The sequence below is a fragment of the Ixodes scapularis genome, unplaced genomic scaffold (assembly GCF_016920785.2).
Source record: "Ixodes scapularis isolate PalLabHiFi unplaced genomic scaffold, ASM1692078v2 ptg002900l_1__unscaffolded, whole genome shotgun sequence".
Lineage (NCBI taxonomy): Eukaryota > Metazoa > Arthropoda > Arachnida > Ixodida > Ixodidae > Ixodes > Ixodes scapularis.
This window is the reverse complement of record NW_024610277.1, coordinates 474,102-480,382: the sequence shown is the minus strand read 5'-3', so window position 1 is coordinate 480,382 and position 6,281 is coordinate 474,102.

The following is a 6,281-nucleotide window of genomic DNA, read 5'->3' as shown; positions in this document are numbered from 1 at the left end:
TGCATCGAGATTCTCAGTTTTTTTTTTTTTTTTTTTTTTTTTAAATTTGTGAAGGCTGTTGTACAAAAAGGTATTTCATTCACCAGTAAATGACGTGCTGTCTTCTGCTGTGCAAGTGCGCACAGTCGTGTTGCAAAGCGACGCATACTCGTTTTAGCTACATTGAGCTTACAGATACCAACGCTTCTATCCAAGTGCGACTCAACAGTTGGTGCTCGTTAGCAGCTGGCTCGTAGCTCCTCCCGCACCGAATGTGTGGCAAACAAGTTTGTCACATCGCGACTAATGGCGCCTGCGACGGTGCTAACGTATCGGCGTGCTGGCGCGCTGGCGAAGTGGTGTGCTGTGCTGGTCGGCTGGTGGCTTGGTGTGGTGGCTCGGACCGCGGCCCACCGAATGTAGGACGTGTAGCTGATGCCTTTTGCTTCGTCTGGCACGCCCTCCAGGACGCGGCCTGTTCCTTGTGCGAATAAGGATTATATTATTATTATTATTAAATCTTAAATTGTTGGACATGGCCCGGCAAGTTCAGGCGATTGATTGAGTTGTATCCAATATTTACCAAATTGTTTACACGTTTAATATTGCTTGCTGAGAAGCGCATCACGCATTTTGCGCATTTGGGTCCACAAAATTAAACATGCAAACGGTTGGCATAGCAGGTGGATTCCTCATATTTTGAGACGCTGAAGTGTCACCGACTCTTTGACTTTGATCGCAAGGTGGTCTTGCACGTTTTGCGTCGGCTGGGTGAATAAGCAGATATTTAGTCAGCCTCCGCATCTTCCGGCCAGTTATTTTGAAGAAATGTTTGTTTCCTGGTTTACAAAATGAAAAAAAGAATCAACTTGGAACTTATAATTGACCAGCACTCTCAGAACACGATACACGGAGTCACTTTCAATGAAGTGTTTATCACACACGCGAGAGGTTCTCGAATTTCGCTTTCCTATTTGAAATTTTATGAGCCATTCCTTTCCTGGTTTTACTTTGTCCGAATCGCGATAAAATTACACCCTTTTCGCCGTGGTAGATGTACCGTTAAATCCCGAGATGCCCCACCCCCGAAAGATATCCCGCCCCCTATTTTTGGCTTGGTTTGGGCATCCCTGGAACGTCTGCACATCCTGAGGATATCCGGTGGATCATGTGTGCTGCTTGAGGGCTATATTTGTTTGAAATACCGAAAGATAGCCCTCTCCTAGTAATAGTAGTGTAGATCAATGATTGCCTCGGCGTAAATGCGGCTCGTTCGCTGTGGTAGGATATATAAGCGAACGTTGCTGACTGGGAAGTACAGTCATCTTTGCTTCGTTGCGTCTCGCCTCCATAACAAGCTTTGAAAGGACATGACCTAAAAATATCAATTTTTTAGAACTTTTCTTGATTGTACATTGAACGTCCGCCCACTTTATATTTTCAGTCGATTTCCTCTTGATGTTAGGTGGGCTATCCTCGGAACTTTACAGTAGTTTGGTGGACAAAGGGGGCGGGGGGCGAAGGGAAGGGGGGGGGGGGGGGGGGGGCGTGGCGGGGCAGGGCGGCGTCGGTCCGCCTTGGGTGCAGCGCTAGGGGAGGGGCAGCTGGGCAGTAAAGGGGGGAGGGAGGGAGAGCCCCTAGGGATCCTGTACAGAAACTCTAGTGTGTGTGTGTGTGGGGGGGGGGGGGGGGGGTGGCACAAGTAGAAGCTAATAGCCCCTCCCCCGGCAGATGGGGAGCGCCACCGTTTTCAGAGCACCTGCAATCGCGTTTCGGTTCTCATTGCTATCTTGCTGAAAGCATAAAGTATCTGATCGGAACTTCATGCTTTGACGATCGTCATCTCCAAAAGGCGACTTCCATCTGCAAGGTGTTTGGCGCAGGGGCGGATTTAGAGGGGGGGAAGGGGGGGGGGGGGGGGGTCCGGATGTCCTGACTCCCCTCTTGATTTCTGCATGTGTAAAATTTAGGGCGTAAAACGAGGGGGAGGGGGTTCCTAAACAGACGGTACGCTGACCAACACCTGACCTTCCCTCAGGAAATTCCTGCATCCGCCCGATTTTTTCCAATTGCATTACAGAGACTACAAAACGAACAAGCGACATGCCTAACTCTTCGTCCGAATAGGCGGGCACAACGTCTTCGACGTAACGTGATATCTTGGGCGTCTTCGCTGGCAAGGCGAACGACTCGGCACTTCGCTGAGTCGTTTATAAGCTCAACCACTGATTCCAACTAAGTACTCTTAATCTTAAATTTAGATTGAACGTAAATGTATCATATAGGCCAGATTCACGAAACGATCTTACGCCAAAAATGTGCGTAAGACAAAACTTAAGAACAAATCCGTATTCACGAAACGAAATTTTCGTAAGTTTTGCGCAGGTTACGACGAAATCCTACGACAGCTCCGAAGCTGTCTTACGCTCTTCTTACGATCAAATCAGCATGGCCGACAGCGTCGCTCAGCGGATGTTTATTTTTCTACGTGCGCTTCTCACGCGTCCCGACTTCAAGCCAGGGGGGGGGGGAAGGAGGGAAAGGGAACGCGGCGCAAAGCGGAGGCTGCCATATTAAAACCGCTTACGTTGCCAGCATAGGTTTTGCAGTGGAGAAGTTGCTGCCAAATACGGCGAACTAATTTTTACTTTCTTTTCGTTTTGGAAAGAGAATGTATTGTTGTGTTATATAAGTCCTCCTGCATACAGACAAAGAAGTTTAATTATATTTGTCTTGTTTACTCGGCTTGAAACCCTAAAAACAGGTTTTGGCAACTTATTGCTGATGCTCGCTCAGCGTACTCGCTGACGGTAACTCTATGTAATTCTTGAGAAAAACTAATTTTTATTTTTAGGTTAATATCGGTTACCGGTAAATAATTTACGGTTATGGTTACGGTTATTATAAATGCCAATTAACGGTTTCGTTCCGGTTTCGGTTACGAAAAAAATTTCGTTCCTAAATGGTTTTTGGTTTCAGTAACGGTTCGAGCCACCCGTTACACGACGATCGATCCAGTCTCGTTGCCTTAGCTTCGACGCGCGCCCCCGATGGCCTTCCTTTGCGACGTCACAAGAAGAGCGCTACGGCCTTATTTCTAGGAGGTGTTGGCTTGGCGCTTCCCTCTCTCAAAATTGTAAACTTCGTGACGGCAGTGTCGCTGTGCGGCTGCGCCTGGACGCGTGGTTTCGTTTACGGGAGTGTCTACATCCACGCGCGGGGATGTAGCCACGTCGGGAGGAGATAAGGCTCTATCCACGCACTACGTCACTTCCGGCGCCCTACGTCACTTCTTGCGTGGACGGAGGCAGTTCTTCCAGTTCTTCCGTTTTCTCTCCGTCCACGCAGCAATCGACCTGCGGTCTTGCCTCCCATTAGGGAGTTTTCGTAGATCGTCTTCGCCGTCCCGCAAGGCCCTCCGCAACCCGCTACGATAGCGGGAACTCCACAGTCAAGGCTATCGGCGCGCAGGCGCAGTAGCAACTTCTTCGTTGCGGAACGCTTAGCGGAGGGGTCAGCGCGGTCTACGAAAACTCCCTATTGTTTTGCCATGTGCTCGGTGGCCATTGCTCCTTGCGTTCCTTCCATGCGCGGACTGCTGTTCCTGCATGCATGGTCTTCTGCAACCGGGTTTAACTTTCTCTAAAGCGTTTTTTTTTATTGTTTTCTTTGTTAAGGAGTTGGGCCCTTTATTACAAGAGCGAATGACATTTTAGCGAACGGCGACATTTGAGCGAATGGTCGTTTAGCGAATAACGGGGGCGCGCGTTAACCCATCCGTCGCGCTGCGCTTTACGCCGCTTCGCGGCGACAGTCTGCGGCAACTCATTACGAAAATATGAACTCACTTGGCCCACCCGAAAACGCCGCTTCGCGGCGTCCGACTATTCGCTAAAGTGTCATTCGATGAAACGTGGGCGTTCGCTAAAACGTCATTCGATCAAGTGAGTGCCTCCCCTTCTGATATGCCTCCAGTTTTGGTTGCCGGGGATTCTATGGTGAAATACTTGTCCCAATATTTGGCATCGAAAAACCGGGTGGCTGCCGAAGTGCGGGTGTTTAGTGGCATTAGGATCGAGGCCTTGTTTTTCAAGGTGTCTGACGCCCTGCTCGATGTTGGCACAAACAACACCAGCGTTGGTGCCAGCGCGCACGTTGACAAGTACCGTCGGCTGGCCGCTCAGATCTTGGAACGCAAGCCGACGACGCAGATCGCCTTTTCTTCCGCGGCGGGAGAACAGGTTCTCTACGTTGAAGTGTCAGCGTAGGCAGAGTGCAGTGATCCAGGCGTTGAATGATCGGCACAAAGAAGTGAACTGGCTCCTGCAGGAGTTCTGCCGCAAGAAGGGCTTCGCGTTCATCGCTGATCTCGTGAACGATTGGCATCTGTGCACCGGCTACTGTTTTATTTGTCATGAAATAAACTGTTCCTGTAACCTTTTACCCAGTTCTCTTGATTGAATGCTCTCGGTAGGTTTGTTATTACTGGGACTAATGCATTGTTCTCATCCTGTCACAATCTTTGTGAGATTGCGAGCGTGCGCGCAAGTCAAGAACATACGAAGCGGTGGGGTCCCCTTCGATGCACATAAGCTCACGCTACAACGCCACACGGCGAAGCCCCGCCGCCTCGCCCCAGAAGCGATGCACACATGGGCGAAGGCCCCGGAGGCCGCACCAGCCGCACTGGCCGCACCACGTGGCTGCAGGCTGCACGCCCACACGCACGGATGGCACGCACGCTGCCCACACGTGTGTGTGACTCCTGGACAACATAAATATAAAGATATCTATGGATACTATTTTTATGACGCATGATATTTCCTATCTGTGTTAGAAAACAGTGAAACATTGATAAATTGTCTAAGAATTTGTAAAGTCACGTGATATATTAACTTTAAAACAACAATAAAATGTAACCTCTTTATTTTTATATCCTATATTTACTTACAAGAACGCATAATATGTACATAAAAGCAAATTATGTTCTTATTTTATAAGTCACGTGGGCTTTTGCGTGGATGGAGCCTTATCTCCTCCCGGCTTGGCTACGTCCCCGCGCGTGGATGTAGCCTCGGCCTTCGTTTACTCGAGGGCCGAGGGTCGTGCGAGCGAGGCTACGCTCTCCTGCGTTCCGCGCGCTTGTCGAACTCGAGGGGCTATTTTTTGGGGCAAACTTTCAAAGACTGTTGAGGGATGCATTTGACGTGGCCATATCCTAGTGGTGCACGAACAGCGCAAATGCCAAGACCTACCGGTTTTTGTTTGTTAGCTCTTTTTCAACAAAAGACATGGGAGTATATGTACTTCCCGTACTCAGTTTTATGTTTTATTTGTTCAGCGAACTTGCCATTGAACTTTTGCTGCCCATAGCTGTTAGTTTGCGGGCTGACCGCACTAGAGGCAGCTCGTTCTCGCAATAAAAACAAATCCTTTCTGATATTCTCCACGAAGAAAATCTCCGAACTACTACGGTTTTAATGAAGTTAATGGTGTAGACTTAGCCCCACTTCGATTTGTGCACAACTGCATATTTTAAGTGTAACAATGGGGTTTATTCTTGAAAATGGTCTCTGGCGGTCCTCAAACAGACGGAGGATAATAAAAAGACAGAATTCGGCTCTCTATATTTTAATTTAAAGTTTCATTTATTTCTGGTCTTGGGTGCGACAACGGCATTCTCGTCATTAGTTTGTTCTCTATAGATAGACGTTTGGTTTGTGTCCTGACTATGTAAATAAGTTTAAAATTCTAAGCATCATGACCAGATTGTGATTAGACATGCTGGGACATGAAACGAGCATTTGAACGTTTTCTCGCGGAGGAAGAAAGATTCGGACACTTGTCCCCAACGAGTTCTACAGCCTGTTGAGTGCCAAAATTTCCAAAGCTTTTTTTTTTTTCACCACCTTTCCATCTTGCTTGCGTGAGAAGCTTTGAATATGTAACAATGAAGCTAATGATTTCTTGAAGCTACCTAAAGTGCCTACTTTCTTAAATCAGTGAGCAACTTATTTACGTTCTGTTTACAGCTGATCCAACTTGGCATGGTGAATGCGTAATGATGTGGGTCAATGTGTACGCTTGTAAGATATATGTTAGTGATAATTCCCAAGAAGTATAGGATAAAGATCATTCCCAAGAAGGTGTGCGGCGCCGTATGTAATAATGAAGTGATGAGATCGTGCATAGATGACAGAATGTGCTGGCGATCTGAAACCAAAGCCCCCGGTAGTGCGGTACGCCGTACACGGAAACGGTCTGCTAAAAGGCCTTATTCTTACACTACCGAGACGGCGTGA